Below are 16,822 nucleotides of genomic sequence, written 5' to 3' on the forward strand. Positions count from 1 at the left end.
AAACGTAATTTGTTTGCTGATATCAAAATGCTGCCGCTCACCTGAGGGATTAACACTGTGACAAAATCATTAGGAGCCTGAGGGAGTGCTGGAGGCCTTCTGAGTTCATGGAAAATTCATTCTTCAGCCTAATGAATGCCTTTTCCCAAACACCAGCCACAGCCATCCCCTGTTTCTCAGCTCCCACTAGACCCAGCAGACAGGCACAGGCTTGGCTCGATGCTGGGGCAGCTAAAGGGGCAAACAGCACCTTCCAAACACAGGAATGGCACTGGGAACAAATCCCAGCTCTGCAGGGACTGTGTCCCAGTGCCACAGGAGAGGCAAAGCTGGGACTGAGCTCTGCCTTCCCTTGGAGACAAAACTCTGCTCTTGTGCTGTCCCTCCCTGCTGCTCCTCCTGGTGACTGAGGAGCTGGCACTGAGCCACTGTCCCTGCTGGGGAAGGGGACAGCAGCCACCTGTGCTGGTTTGTCTTGGGTTATAATACAGGCTGTGATCAAAGGTATCTGTTCTATCCCCATCTGTTGAGGGTGGGGCAGTGATCCTGATCTCTGTGGGAGATATTCTGCTAATGGGCCATCCATTGAAACCAGCTGGGGCAGTGTTCTTTATCTCATGGGATATCTCCTGTTAATGGCCATGTTTTATAAACCAGCTGGGGCAGTGTTCTTTATCTCATGGGATATCTCCTGTTAATGGCCATGTTTTATAAACCAGCTGGGGCAGTGTTCTTTATCTCATGGGATATCTCCTGTTCATGGCCATGGTTTATAAACCAGCTGGGGCAGTGTTCTTTATCTTTTCACAACCCATCCTTCCTCCAGCCAGTCATTTTCTGCTCATGGCCATTGAGTCCCACTGTGGCACTGATAAAATTACTGCATCCCATTGGGAGTTGCTCCAGCCAGGGGGAAGAGCCCAACATTTCTTACCAAGATAAAAACAGAGGGTTTGGGACACTAAGGGAGCCCCTTTCTCCACTGGACTCCAGAGGAAAACCGGATTTCTCCACATCCCCACTGGAGCTCTGGAGGGAAACTGCACCTTGTACAGGAGCACTGCTCCAGCTGAGCCACATCTGTCACTGCAGGAGGATGCAGCCACCATGGGATGGGACTGCTGCCAACACCCTGCCTGACGGGTGTCAGGTTGTACTCTGACTGTGTCAGGGTTTGGGGTTTGTTCTTTGTAGTGCTGTATTTCTATTTTAATTTCCCTAGTAAAGAACTGTTATTCCTAATTCCCATATCTTTGCCTGAGAGCTCCTTGATTTCAAAATTCTAATAATTTGTGTTTACATTCTCCATTTCAAAGAGAAGTTCCTGCCTTTCTCAGCAGACACCTGTCCTCCAAACTAGGACATGGTTCCTGCCAGAATCCCCACATCACAGCTGCTCCTGCCACAGCAGCTCCATCCTGGCCATTCCCTGATCCCTGCACCAAGGTGACACCATCAAACACCTCCCCAAACAGCGAGGCTGGGGCTTGCATTTCGATCTGAGTTCATTCTGGTGAACTTCTGAAAGAGCTCCTTGGTGATGGAGCACGCTCCCCCTCTCTGCTGACATACACAGGAATGTATTTTTAGCCTTGATCCCTGCATTAGGGAAAAGTCACCCCCTTAAAAGAGCAGTTTTATTGCCAGGCGATATTAGCACAATGAGGGAAAATCGCTCCTAATTTTTATAAATTATCTCATCATCTGCGACTAATTAGCAGCTGAGGAAAGATGGGGAAAAAAAAAAATCTCTCCTCACCCCAGAGAGATGAGTGTGGAGATATTCAGAGCTCAGAATTCCCTGCTGGTCAAGGATTCCATGGGGATTCTCTCCCACTGCACTGTGCAACCCCACAGAATAATCAGGGTTGAAAGGGACCTCTGGAGATCATCAGCACAGTGAGGAATAGTTGTGCTGCAGCTTAGCTGGAAACTTTATTAAAATCCAATCTAATCAAGCTGTTGCAAGTCTCCATTCTCCTTACCCTTGCTCCTGGGCGCTTGTGCCTCTGTAAATGTGTCTATAAAAGTAAAATGAGCAAGCAGCCAACGGCTAAGCGGCACTTAATCAGAAGAAAATGTATACCCTGGTGGATAGCAAACTGCTATTAGGCTGGGGAGGGGGGAGACAGCAGGAAATAATAAGCTATAAATGGACAACCAAATAAATCTCCTGCTGCACCAAGTGAGAGCACATCTGGTTAGATGCCACCTCCAATGAGTTGTGAGCAAAATATTTATTTGCTGCCGAGCACCTGGCAGTGGGAGAGGGAAGGGAGATGCTTTCCCTGCAGGAAAATCCTACCTGGAATCATCTAGGCCCTCAGAGCATCACTGACCAGACTGTGACACTGCCCACAGCTTGTTCTGCCCCAAAAACAAGGGGTAAAATATAAAAATTCATCTTTTTTCCAACAGCAGAGCCCCTCTCCTCCATCCCCACCACGAGCCCCAGGAGGGTCAGTCAGGCAAAAGACTCCAAAGCTTTAAATACCACGAGACTTTTACACCTCTGATCCCTGAGAGTGCCTTAATTTAATATAGAGCACTTCAGCATTAGGAGAAAATGGGATTTGGGACTTGGAAGGGCCCCAGGGAAAAGCTCCTTGGAGAGGGGCGTCACTGCAAAGGGGATTATCACCATAATCACGAGATTAGTTGAATAATCCCAGCCCAGAAGAGAGGTTTTGTTGTCTGCAGGATGCTCAGCACCCTCCTGCTTTCACAGAACCGCAGTGCAGCACGGGGTCAGACTGAATTGGAGGAACAATGTGGGGGAACATCAGCTTCAGCCCATCCAAACCCATCAGGGCAGCCCCATCTCCCAAACCCTGACAACACAGCACATCAAAATTGACTTTTCACCCCCTCACAACCCCTCTCTGCTTCGTTTTTCACTCTTTAACTCAGCCACAGAGTTCAAGCCTCCTAAAAAAAAAAAAAAAAAGGCAGCCCCCCCCCCAAGAAATTCAGCCCTTCCAAACGAAAAGACAACGTGCCAGGCAAAATAAACTAACCCAAAATAAAATAAACCTCCCCTCCTAATCACCCAGCCTGCCTCTTCTAAGGAAGCTCTTGCACAGTCGAATTGCACAAAGTAAACAAATAATTACCAGCTATTTTCTTCTATAGGTCAGAAAGCAGATTAGCAAGCTGAGACTGAAATCTAAAGCATGAGTGTGGCGTGCCCAGGCTTACAAAAAAGCAGAAAAAAACCCAGAACCATGTAGAACAACCACAGCTCTCAGCCCCTGCTGCTCTCAGTGCAAGAAGAAATCCAACCTGCTCAGGTGTTGATAACCTGCCTGGAAAAACAGCTGAACTCAATGCTAATATTTCACATTTCTGGATATTCAGCTTTTTTATCTGAATCCATTCTGATTTAGTAGCCAGGGAATGGTTTCCTGAGAAGGGGGAGCCAGAATTTGGTGTTTCTCCTGGAAATGTTTAATCCAGAGCATGCAAACTCCAAACCCAGGGCTGAAGGGAGGAAGAGGTGAGAGGTGTAAACACTGGATCCCATTTTATTTCTCACTTTTTGCAACTGGAAGCAAAATCCTCCCTCCTGGAGCTCACTGGAACAGGAGGGATGATGCTGCTGGGTGAGAACTTCAGGTCAAGCAGGCTGTAACACTTTTTCCCCAAAGCTGCTTGAATCCAGCTCTGGCAGAGAAATCCATAAAAGCAGCAGGGAAGGGAAGATATTCCAAACATCAGGAATGTCCCAGGAGTGCAGGAGCTTCCACCCTGACCCTGCCAGCAGAGCAGGTGAGGATGCCCTTCCCCACTGCTGTGCACAGAGAAATCTGCTTCTTCCCCCCCAAAAAAACCCCAAAACACGGAGCAGAGAGCCAGGGACCTGTTGCAGCTCCCTGCAGGTGCTGGCTCGGGCAGAGCACACAGCCAGTGCTGCCTTTTCAAGCACGGATAATGCTGGATGCCTTCCAGATGGGGAGGGTGGGGAAGAGCACAGCACAGAGCCAGGACATTTAAAACAAAATCTATTCAGCAAATGACTGGTTTTCAGAAGGGTTTTAGTCACACAGATGCTCTATTTTATTTTTTATTTTTTTTTTTGCATGTCTTCTGGCATTTTGCTGTTATTTTATTCTCTTTTTTTTTTTGTTCTCCACCTCTCAGTGCTAGAAACAATCCATGCTTCACGCTGAAGGTGGCTGATTTTAGCAGCAGGAGAGGAAAATTCTCAGAGCCAATGCTCTTCAAACCAAGCCACCAAATGTTTTTGAGGTTAATTGATTCTCCAAGCATGAGGACACATCTTCCAAAAGCATGTTCAGTGGCATGAACTGCTGCTCTCAAACTTTCTGTGCTGCCAGCTAATGCCTGAAAATGCTTCTCATTTCCTCACAATGAAATCTGACAGCCCCAGGACAACAAACAGCCATGGATCTGCTGCAGTTTGTCATTCAAAAGGGCAGGAACCAGGAAACCATAAAATCACAGAATGGGTTGGAAAGGAATTTAAAATAATCTCATTCCACCCCCTGCCATGGGCAGACACTTCCACTGTCCCAGGTGGCTCCAGCCTGGCCTGGGATGGATCCAGGGGCAGCCACAGCTTCTCCTCTGGGAATTCTGTGAGGAGAAGGGGGAGCAAAGGCAGCAGAGATTGCAGATTTTCAGCTCAGCCTGTGCAGCAGCAGAGCCTCCAACAGCCTCAGGGTCACCTGAGGTGGGAGCACCTTCACTCACACCCCATGTCCTGCTTGGTTTTCCATCCATCTCACCAGCAAAAGGCCACACCACTCTGTGGGTTCTTTACACCTTTTTTTCCCAGGGAAATTTGTGTCTGTGTCCCACTCAGGATGAGCTGCAGGACCTTGAATCCCTCCTCATCTTCCTGATTTACAGGACCCTGAATCCTTTCTCCTGTTCCTACTTGCAGGACCTTGAATTCCTTCTCATCTTTCTGACTTACAGGACCCTGAATCCTTCTTCTGTTCCTGCTTGCAGGACCTTGAATCCCTTCTCCTGTTCCTGATTTACAGGACCTTGAATCCCTTCTCCTGTTCCTGATTTTCAGGACCTTGAATCCCTTCTCCTGTTCCTGCCTTTCAGGACCTTGAATCCTTTCTCCTGTTGCTGATTTTCAGGACCCTGAATCCTTCTTCTGTTCCTGCTTGCAGGACCTTGAATCCTTTCTCCTGTTGCTGATTTTCAGGACCCTGAATCCTTCTTCTGTTCCTGCTTGCAGGACCTTGAATCCTTTCTCCTGTTGCTGATTTTCAGGACCTTGAATCCCTTCTCATCTTCTGCTTGCAGGACCTTGAATCCCCTCTCCTGTTCCTGCTTGCAGGACCTTGAATCCTTTCTCCTGTTCCTACTTGCAGGACCTTGAATCCCTTCTCATCTTCTGCTTGCAGGACCTTGAATCCCTTCTCATCTTCCTGATTTGCAGGACCTTGAATCCCCTCTCCTGTTCCTGATTTACAGGACCTTGAATTCCTTCTTCTGTTCCTGCTTGCAGGACCTTGAATCCCTTCTCCTGTTCCTGCTTGCAGGACCTTGAATCCCCTCTCATGTTCCTGACTTACAGGACCCTGAATCCCTTCTCCTGTTCCTGATTTACAGGACCTTGAATCCCCTCTCCTGTTCCTGCCTTTCAGGACCCTGAATCCCTTCTCCTGTTCCTCATTTGCAGGACCTTGAATCCTTCTCCTGTTGCTGATTTATCCCACCCAGCCTCTCCCTCTCATCCTCAGTGTGGACAGCTCTGCCAGCAGTGTTTGCAGGGCAGAAATAGAAACCAGCAACCTGGAGACAGGGACTGGAGGGAGCTCAAAGCTTTTTCCTGCCCAACAACAACCCAAGCTGCCTGCAAATAAAACCCTGGAGCTCATCAAGCAGCTCTGACCACTGAGGGTGCTTAATAAAGATTACTTTTCTACAGCTCCACTTGCCTGAGGCATCATTTGCTCCTAATGAGATGCTCCATGGGATTTAAACGCAGGAGGGAAGAGCAGGGTTTCAACCACAGCCCAGGAAAATGAGATTTCTCCAAAAATCTGAGTTGGGCAGCTCAGATCCATCTCCTGCCATGCTGATGCTCCTCAGTTGTGCCAACCCCAGGGCCTGCCTTGTGCCAGAGCTGGCCCATGGTAAACTGGTCACCAATCATCCAAGTGAAGCACACAAGAGGTTCTGAAACCTCAGGGTTGCACAGCTGAGAAGAAAATGAAGCCTCATCCCTGCCTGTGCTTTTGTCCCTTGTACCAGATGCCACCCAAGCCTGGGACTGTCACCTCCAGGCTCACAGCTCCAGCAGCCAAGAGCAGAGTCCCAAAAATGCTGAGAGAAATCAGGTCCTTCCCTCCTCAGGCAATTTTGGAAACATCTGGAGCAATTCTGCCTTCAGAGAGATGGGTCAGGAGCACATGGGAGGTGACAGGTGACACCTGCATTGTCAGGTGGCAGGTAAGGCTGGCCCAAAGCACCTGGTGCTGCTCTGTGACAGCTCTGCTCCTGCAGTGGTCACCAGTGCTCATTAATAATTGTTGCACTCTTTCTTTCTAAAATGGCAGCACTCAAGGTTTCCAGCATTTTCATTCCCTCCTAAACACAGCAAGAGGCTTCTCCCTCCTTGCCAGGGCTCCAGGGCAGCCCTGAGTGCATCCATTCACCCAAAAAGGGTGCAGCACTGCATGCCTCTGCTCTAAAAATGCTCTCCAGGGACACAAGGGACCCAGAGGCATCAAGGTGAGCCCACCCCAATTCTGCCAGCAAGAGAAATCCAAGATCAACCCACTTGCAAAGCAGTGAATGAGATCCTTGTGAAAGCACAAAGCACTCCTGGGCGAGTTATTGCTCCTGTGGCTCCGTTCTAGAGGATGATGGCACAGCTGCTGCCTCCCCTCCATCACACCCCTGCACCTCCACAGGCTGAGCTTCCCTCCAGGAATGCTCACAGCAGATTAAAACCCAGTTTATTAAATAAGGCAGCGCTCTAACAAGGGTAATCCACTGATAATTTCACTCATTTAAACCCTATTTTATCTCAACCAAGTAGACTTATTTCCATTTAACAATCTTAATTCTTTTAGCACTTTCCAGCTCCCAAATTGGCTTCGAGGGCAGCATTGACATTCAGCCATCACTTTCACATAAAGTTCCATTTAGTCTCTTCCAAGCCCCTGCAGTGGCTGGAGGAATTCATTAGTGATGGAAAGGGAAAGGAGCCCCCCCTGACACCCAGAGCCCAGGTTTGGCAGGGCTGGAGTCAGGGCAGGGCCAGCCTGAGCTGCTCCTGCTGCTCTCATCCCTCCCAGCTCCTCCTCTCTGCATTCTGAGCTCTGCTCCAGCCAGGATCTTCACCTTCTGCTTCCCAGGCTGCCCACACTCCTCTGCTCTCCAAACAACACCCCAAGGAAGGGCTCTGGGCTGTGCTGCCACCCTCATGTGACACAATGCTCTTGGATGCTTGTCCCAATAACAAAATTTTCTCATTTCCCTGCCTGCTCACAGCCCTTTCTGCCATGGATTGTGTCCTGGGTATTGTCCTTCTATCCCACAGGTCTTTCCATCCTTCCCTTTTCCCCCAGTGTTTCTGTTCTTTTTTTTCAGCTTAGATCTCGTCACAGTGAGGTCTCTGTGAAGGAGAAGAGGAGCACAAAGAGGAGCCAGGGAAGGACAGGACCCAGCACTCCCCCTGCTTTGTCAGCAGGTTGTTCTCCCCTCCTGGATTGGGACTTTTCCAAGTGCTGCATGTCCCTAACACCTGGATCTGGAGAGTGGGAGCTGCTGAATCCCAGCCAGGGCAATTTGGGATTTCAGCCTCTCAGGGGCTGTGTTTATCTGACACCGAGCCAGCAGCAATTAGCTGCAGAGGGGCACTCGAGATGAGTGCCCTGCTAGGTCAAAAACTCCTCTTCTGGGAAGGTTGCCCAGCAGCCCTGCAGTGCCTAAAGCTCAGCAAGAGGGTTTTAACACCTCACTGAGCTCAGCTCTGGCCATGTGGCAGCCTGGAGAGCTCCTGAGCGTGCAGCCCACCCATCCACAGAGCAAGGACAGGGAATGTGCCAGGAGTGACAGAGTAGGAGGAATAAACCCCCAGCACAGGCTTGGAGCACAGAGAAACCCTTCCCTGCACCCCAGGGTGGGGATCTCAGCTCTGCTCCCACAGCAGCTTTTTGTCTTCCTTCTCCCATCTGCCATCCTCTTCCCACAAAGGTTCCAGCAGCTCCCAGCTGGCAAATTCGGCTTTATCTCAACTCAGCCTGAGGAAATTGGGCATCTACCTGACATCTCTGCTCCCCTTCAGTGCCTGAAAAGGACCTTCAGGTCACACTGTGGTCACTACAGCCCTGCATTTCCCTAAAAACAAGGAACGTGTCCTTCATGGTGCCCCATCCTCAGGAGTCACTCCCAGAGCTCTGGGCAGGATTTGCTTCCCCTCTGTGCTCCTCCAGATTTCCTAATTCCTGCCCACATCCCCAAAATTCTCCTGCTCCTTTCAGATGATTCCACACACACAAGTTAATTGGTCTGGGAGGATTAACAGGTCTGGAGCTCCCTGTATCACCAGGCTGGCACCAGGCTCAGTGCTCTGCATGCCAAGGCAGCTCTGAGGAGGAGATTGAACCCAGCCCTGCAGAGCAGTGAAATCCATCCTTGCTGGCTGCCCACACGGACAGCCAGGGGCAGGGATCTGTAATGCAGCCTCCTGCACAATCCCATCTCACAGCACACTGGAGCTCTCTGCAGAAACCCCAGCTTTGCTGAGCTTGGCTCCGAGTTGGAATTCATTTTGGCAGCTGTTTAGGCAGGCAACCAAGGATCTTTCATTCATGTAATTGACTTTTTTATTCACATACGAATATGAAAAAATAAGGAAAGAAATTGCAGAGTAGATCTTGCTATCAGGAGCTTCCTCTGTGTGAAGCAAAAAGATCTGTATTAAAAGTGGCTCAGTAGCTAAATACACAAAGTGCTGCCCAGGGGCAAGGAACAGTATTTAGATATAAAACAAGTTCCATGACTCTCAGATCCTGATCTTTGGCTCCGAGAGAATGTTTAATATTCAGGAACAAATGTGAAAAAACAGACCTTTGATACAAAATTCTGCACGTGCACCTATCCATGCCTGTCCTCTGTCACCCTGCCACAGCTCAGGACTGTGCCTGGAAGGGATAAATGTCACCTTTCCACAGACCAACCCCTCTCTGCCTGCCTTAAATCCCCTCAATCCCCCTTTTCCTGCTGGATTAACACCTGCTTCCCACCCAGTCACCTTCCAAAACCACAGAGCCACACAGGCCAGGGCAGCAGCTGCTGCTGTGCCCAGGGGCAGCACAGCTTCCCCCGTGCTGGTGGCTAAATGGCTTTCAATAAACAAGAGAGTGAAGAAATAGAACGTTGATTTGCTGCTTAAGTAACGTGGCTCTTTTCCATAACTACCAGCCGGTTTCCCCATCCAGCTGCTCTGCACAGAGAGATCTATATCTATATAATATGTATGTGGATATATAATGAATCAAAACAAAGCTTAAAGGCCTCCTGGGGTGGATAATATAACCTGCCTCTCGGACATTAATGAATAGGAACAGATCAGGAGAAATAACTCTGCCACAGAGGTGCAAAAGATGGAAAGAGATGATCTGTCTGGCTGATTCCCCATCCCTCCTCACTCCATGCCCTGTGGCACTGATCTAAAATATAAATCTGCTTATTATTTATTATTCATATTATTATAGCGCTGGGTTCCTCCGCTGGAGACGAGGAGCTCATTATGTTTGATGTGGCAAAGCTGCAGCCTGGAGAGAGGCAGAGCCCTCCCACGCCAGGCAAGGGCACTGCTGTGCTGGGCATCATCTGCCTGGTGCCTGGCTCCTTCCCCTTGCAGGGCAGCTCACTCTGTTCTGCACCAAATCCCCCTTTTTTCCATGGGGTTTCCCTACTGTGCACCAATCCCCTCTTTTTTCCATGAAGTTTCGTTACTCTACATCAATCCCCTCTTTTTTTTCATGAGGTTTCCCTACTCTACCACCAATCCCCTCCTTTTTTTTATCTAGTTTCCCTACTCTACATCAATCTCCTCTTTTTCCATGGAATCTCCCTACTCTACCACCAATCTCCTCTTTTTTTCCATCAAGTTCCCCTACTCCACCACCAATCCCCTCTTTTTCACATGGAGTTTTTTTACTCTGCACCAAATCCCTTTTTTCCATCAAGTTTCCCTACTCTGAACCAAATCCCTCTTTTTTCCATGGAATTTCCCTACTCTGCCACCAATGCCCTCTTTTCTTCATGGAGTTTCCCTGCAGGATGGGGCTCAGTTGATTTTTAAGCCAAATGCATCCAACCTTGACCACAGAATTTTTTTTCCCATGGAATTTCCCTACTCTACCACCAATCCCCTCTTGTCTCCATGGAGTTTCCCTACTCTTCACCAATTCCCTCTTTTTTCCATGGAATTTCCCTACTCTACCACCAATCCCCTCTTTTTACTCCATGGAGTTTCCCTACTCTACATCAACCCCCTCTTTTTTCCATGATCTTTGTCTACCACCAATCCCCTCTTTTCTTCATGGAGTTTCCCTGCAGGATGAGGCTCAGTTGATTTTTAAGCCAAGTACATCCAACCTTGATCACGTAATTTTTTTTTCCATGGAGTTTCCCTACTCTGCCATCCATCTCCTCTTTTTTCCATGAAGTTTCCCTCCTCTGCACCAATCCCCTCTTTCCTCCATGGGGTTTCCCTGCAGGATGAAGCTCTGTTCATTTTTAAGCCAAACGCATCCAACCTCAACCACATAAAATTTGTGTAAAAACCTCCACGGTGGAGGAAGCCATCAATCCTTCCCTCTTTGATACCCAGCACTCTCAATGTGCCAGAAAGGCCTCTCTGATTGCTGAAAACCAAATCCAAGCAGGGCTGCAGGGTTTGTGCATCCCACAAGAACGCGCTCGCGCTGCTCCCGGTTCCCCTCGGAAGCACCCACGCTCCTCCCGCGGTTTTCTCTCACACTTCCCTGGTGCTAAGGAGCCTCCTGCCTCTGCAGGCTGCCAGGGTGCTGAGCACAGCCCCAGGAAAATCTGCATGCACAGGTTTGGTGGGAATAAATTGCAAATCTCAAATAAATTGCACACAGAGACCGCCCAACGCCGAGCTCGGCTGAGCCTCAGCCGTGCCCTGGTGTCCTGCAGCAAAAGCTTTCACCAGGTCATTCTGAGAAAAGAAGTGTAGAGAACTGATTCAGCAGACACCAGCCCCTCTCTGAACAGTTCCAGCTGCCTTTTCCCATTTTGTCCTTGAGCAGTCTCCATGGACTCGCCCTAAGGAAATCACTCAGGACAGGAGGGTGAAGGAGGTGGGGCAGGACCAGCCACTCTTCCCAGAGCTGGAGCTCAGGAATAAAACCTGGGCACAACTGCAAAGAATCCAAGATAAAATTTGCCCAGAGAAGCTGTGGCTGCCCCTGGATGCTGAAAATGTCCAAAGTCAGGTTGGACAGGAGTGACCAGGCCCAGTGGAAGATGTCCCTGTCCATGTCAGGCTGATCTTTAGGATCCTTCCCACCCAAATAATTTGTGATTCACTCTAAGTCTAAATGAGGCTTTGCTGAAGGGCCTGGCATCTGTACAGGTGATTAAAAAGAAAAAAAAACCACAACTATCTATGCACATAACTCAAAACCCATAAATAAGACATTGCTCTCTAGGAAGAATAATCAGAACAAAATTAAAAGAGCAGATAGCAGATAAATGTTATATTTTTCTCTACCTCTCACCACTCTCCAGCAGCAAATGATAAATAACTACAAACCTACTTTGCTTTAATGAACTTAACTGGCTCTTTTTAATATTGGGGGAAATATTAATATTGTATCCCAATAAGTACACCCTCCTCCCACCCCATCACCCAAGCCAGGCTGGGATTAAACACTCATCCTAATGACAAGTGGGGAGGTTTTCCAGCAACAGCACCACCATGTGAGCCCTGCAGGTTTGCTCTGTGCTCTGAGCTGATCACAGCAGCCTGGCTGGGTCCAAAGCCAGGGTGAGGCCATTCCTCTGCTGGGGAGCAGCAAACCCCACTTTGGGGTTTTATTTTATTTTATTTTACTTTATTCCAGATCCATCAATAGCATCCAGAAAGGACTTTGTGCATTGTGTATGTTCAATATTTCCAGAGGAGGGAGAAGAGGAGTTTCAAGCTGTGAGAGCCAGCTGCAAACAGGAGGTAGGGAGCTGGGGATGGCCCAAAATCTGCCCCAAAGCCACACTGCCTGCCTGCAGGGAAAGGCACAGCTGCCATCCCCTCACCCTGACACCTGAGGAAGAATTTGGAACCTGCTGACAGCAGCATCCTCCTTCCCCAGCACACAGGGGCTGGCTGCACCTTCATCATCAGAGCCACCAGCACCCTTTAAAATGCTAATTCTGCCTTGTGGGATCTTCCCTGCAGGAGAATTCTGTGTCCTCAGGGAGCTGAATTCAACTCTCCACAATTCCACTGCTTCATTTGCACCTCAATCTTTAATGCTCCTTTTTCCCTTCCTTCAGACAGACCTACAGACAAAGTGCAGCCAGCAGGGCAGCTCTGGGCCCTTCACTCCCTGGAGAAGTGTTTGAGTGTGTCACAAACATCCCAGCAGGGTGATGGCACAGGGATTCAGGCTGTACACACCATGGGTTGGGAATAAAGGGGCACCACACAACCACAGCAAATCCACTCTGCCCCTTCCCCCTCCCTTAGCACACACTGCTCCGTGCCAGGGCTCCCCCACGAACATTTTCTGAGAGAATTGGGATTGTTGAGCCTGGAGAAGAGAGGCTTTGGGGTGCAGGAAATGTGGAGAGGGAGTTTTTACAGGGGCTCAGAGTGGCAGGATGAGGGGGAATGGCTAAAACCTCAAAAAGAGAAGGTTTCGATGGGATTTTGGGAAGAAATCCTTCCCTGTGAGGGTGGGGAGGCCCTGGCAGAGATTCCCAGAGCAGCTGTGGTTGTCCCTGGATCCCTGGAAGTGTCCAAGGCCAGGTTGGACAGCCTGGGACAGTGAGAGATGTCCCTGCTTAAGGGAGGGGGTGGGATTGGATCTTCAACCTAAACCTTTCCATGATTCTATGATTCCAGTTCCACCATCAGAGCAGACACAGGAGATCCCCAGCCCTTTAGGCACTCCAGAATTCTGGAATCATGCCTGGAAACAAGGACAAACACTTCCAGTGACACCCCAGCATCAGGTGGGGCTCATGAGGACTTGGAGCACAAATTGGGACAGCTGAGCCAGAGCGGGGTGCACTGGCTATGGGGCAGGAAAACATCAGGTTTCACCCCAAAAAAGACCCTTAAATGCCACACTTGTGTAGAGTCAGCAGAGCAGAGAAGGGATTTTCACAGGCAGAGCCCATCCTGAAAGGCTGCAAGGAGGATCCTCTGTCAGGGCTCCTGATCCTGCTCCTGGTGAGGACAATTCATGGATAAACTACAATTTTTGCCAGGGTATGAATTTTAAACGAGCTTCTTTAGCACGCCCAATGAATCAAACCAAAGAATGCCAATTTAGGGCCCCCACGCTCTGCTTGGTGAGGCTGAGTAAATAACCCAGTAAATAACTCAGGCAAATTTCCTGACACTTCCTTGAGCCTGAGTGAACAGGCAGAAAACAAACCCAGAATTGCTCCCACACACACTGAGTGCTGCAGGGGAGCAGGGATGGGGGAGATGCTGCCCTGCAGGGCAGGAGGGAGCTGATGAGTTTTGGTTTTTGGGGTGGCTGGATGCAACACAACCTATGCAAGGATATTTTGGGAGGCTTTGCACTGGTTCTTGAGGCAATTCCTCCCCTCCCAGAGCTCTTAAATCTGTTGAGAACAATCCCAGCCCTGCCTGCTCCTTCCTTTTTGAGGTCCATGGAGATAATCATTCACCTAGACAGAGCAGGGAACTGACTGACAAAACACATTCTTATAGAGCATCACCATTTTGGATAAATCTTTTGGACCTGGATTCCCTCACCAAGGTCTCCAGAAAAATAGGAACAAGGGGATTTTCTCAGAAGGGAACAAACAATTTAAGGCTGAAAAAAACCCCAGGTTTTCTCTGATGGTTCTTCCCCCATGTGTATCAAGGAGGGAAATAGAGCATCCAGGAGCCTCCAGGCTGCTCCTCTGCAGCCAAAAGCACAGGGAAGGTCACCCTGGAGCCCAAATTCTGCTCAATTCCTCGCACAGATGATTCCTCTCGAGCTCACTGCAATGCAACACTGGCTGTGGGTCCTGCCCAGGCCAGCAGAAATTCAGTGTGCTAGAGATGAAGCAATCTGCTGCCTCCCCACTCCACTGAGGGCTGCCAGGGCCAAGTTCCACCTGAAACCCCAAAAAGCAGCAGCAGGGAAACCCAGGGTTGATTCCCAAGCCAAATGTCCCTGACTCAGCACCACCGAGTTTCCTTCTGCCTGGAAGCCAAGGGCTGCAGGGAATAATCTCTTTTTCCTGGTGCAAACCCACCCAGCTCCCCTCCCATTACTGATCCCCCCCTGTGCATTCCAGCAGCCTGCTATCAGATGGTTTGCAGCATTGTTTTCAATGTTTGCTCACATTTTCTCTGAATATTTAAAATGTTCTTGCTAGTCTGTTTTTCCTTCCCCTATGCAGAGCATTGATTTATGTTGCTAGATACCATATCTCCCTGCCTTGCCAAAAGCATGCATTTGGGAATGATTTCAGGGCTGCTGGTAATATTTTTTCCCCCTCTTTTTATTCTGCACTTTATTTTTATTAACTTTTTTGTTGGAGGTGCCGTAAAAATGAAACTGAGCCTTGAAGGAACAGCACTCATCAAAGCCCCCAAACCAAACCAAGCTGGAAGGCAGCTGCACTTTCCCCTCTAAACAACAGAGTAGGGTAATTTCTATGAGGTGAGCTCCTTTATGAGGTTTCTGGATGCATTTCTGTTCCCTAATCCACATGGAGAAATGATGGTGCCTGCCCCTGAAGGTTTTTAGCACAGCCCAAAGGAGCTTCCCTGCAAATGGATATTTTGGGGGGAGCACAGCTCTGGAACTGGGGGCAGGTTGGGCTCTGGCACCCCTTGCTCATCATGGAGGGCAAATATATTTGTGGCAGAGAAATATTTCATTTTATGTGGAGTTTAGGACATGGCAGGGGTGAATTCAGCTCCTCAGGGGATCTTTGAGGGGTGGATTTGAATTCACACAGGAAGAGCAACATCAACATCATGAAAACCAACACAGATATGGAAATTCACCACAAACTGCATTTCATTTACAAGAGGAAGAGACAACATTTCCAAAATGCAGAGAGGAGCTTCAGCAAGTGTGTCAGCTCATCAGAAACTGCATTTCATTTACAAACTAAGGAGAGCATTCCCAAAATGCAGGGAGGAGCTCAGCAAGTGCAACAACTCACCAGAAACTAATTTCATGTACAAAAGGAAGGAGAACATTCCCAACATTCGTGAAGGAACTACACCATAAATTACATTTCATGTACAAGAGGAAGGAGAACATTGTCAAAATGCAGGGAGGAATTTCAGCAAGTGCATGAACTCATAATAAATTATATTTCATGTACAAACTAAACAGAGAACATTCCCAAAATGCAGGGAGGAGTTCAATGTGTAAACTAACCACAAACTGCGTTTAATGTACAAACTAAAGAGACAACATTCTCAAAATTTATAGAGGAACTTGAGCAAGTGTCAGCTCACTAGAAATGATATTTTGTTTACAAACTAAACATAGAATATTCCTAAAATGCAGGGAGGAGCTCAGTGTGTAAAATCACCACAAACTGCATTTCATTTACAAAAGGAAGGAGAACATTCCCAAAATGCAGTGAGGAATTTCAGTAAGTGCATGAACTCATCATAAATTATATTTCATGTGCAAACTAAAGAGACAACATTCCCAAAATGCAGAGAGGAGCTCAGTGTGTAAACTCACCACAAACTACATTTCATTTACAAAAGAAAGGAGAACATTCCCAAAATTCATGAAGGAACTTGACCATAAATTACATTTCATTTATAAACTAAACATAGAGCATTCCCAAAATGTAGAGAGGAGCTCAGTGTATCCACTCACCATAAACTGCATTTCATGTACAAAAGGAAGGAGAACATTCCCAAAATGTAAGAAGGAACTTCAGCAAGTATGTTAGCTCACCATAAACTGCATTTCATTTACAAAAGGAAGGAGACAACATTCTCAAAATGCAGTGAGGAATTTCAGCAAGTGCATGTAATTCATAAATTACATTTCATGTACAAACTAAAGAGACAACATTCCCAAAATGCCCAAAATGTAGAGAGGAGCTCAGTGTGTCCACTCACCATAAACTTCATTTCATGTACAAAAGGAAGGAGAACATTCCCAAAATTCATGAAGGAACTTCACCATAAATTACATTTCATTTACAAACTAAACATAGAGCATTCCCAAAATGCAGGGAGGAGCTCAGTGTGTAAACTCACCATAAACTGCATTTCATGTACAAAAGGAAGGAGAACATTCCCAACATTCATGGAACAACTTCAGCAAGTGTCAGCTCACCATAAACTGCATTTCAAGTACAAACTAAATAGACAACATTCCCAAAATGCCCAAAATGTAGAGAGGAGCTCAGTGTATCCACTCACCATAAACTTCATTTCATGTACAAGAGGAAGGAGAACATTCCCAAAATGCAAGGAGGAGCTCAGTGTGTAAACTAACTACAAACTGCATTTAATGTACAAACTAAATAGACAACATTCCCAAAATTAATGGAGGAACTTGAGCAAGTGCCAGCTCACCAGAAATGATATTTTGTTTACAAACTAAACATAGAACATTCCCAA

General features: G+C 47.9%; 1 protein-coding gene across 1 annotated transcript in view; it reads right to left on the reverse strand.

The window, feature by feature from the left end:
• Positions 1–16,822, reverse strand: part of GRIK4 (glutamate ionotropic receptor kainate type subunit 4) — a 183,714-nt gene that overhangs the window by 104,223 nt on the left and 62,669 nt on the right. The gene's annotated exons all lie outside the window — the stretch shown is intronic.

This window comes from Catharus ustulatus, chromosome 28, assembly GCF_009819885.2.
Source record: "Catharus ustulatus isolate bCatUst1 chromosome 28, bCatUst1.pri.v2, whole genome shotgun sequence".
In the NCBI taxonomy this organism is placed as follows: domain Eukaryota; kingdom Metazoa; phylum Chordata; class Aves; order Passeriformes; family Turdidae; genus Catharus; species Catharus ustulatus.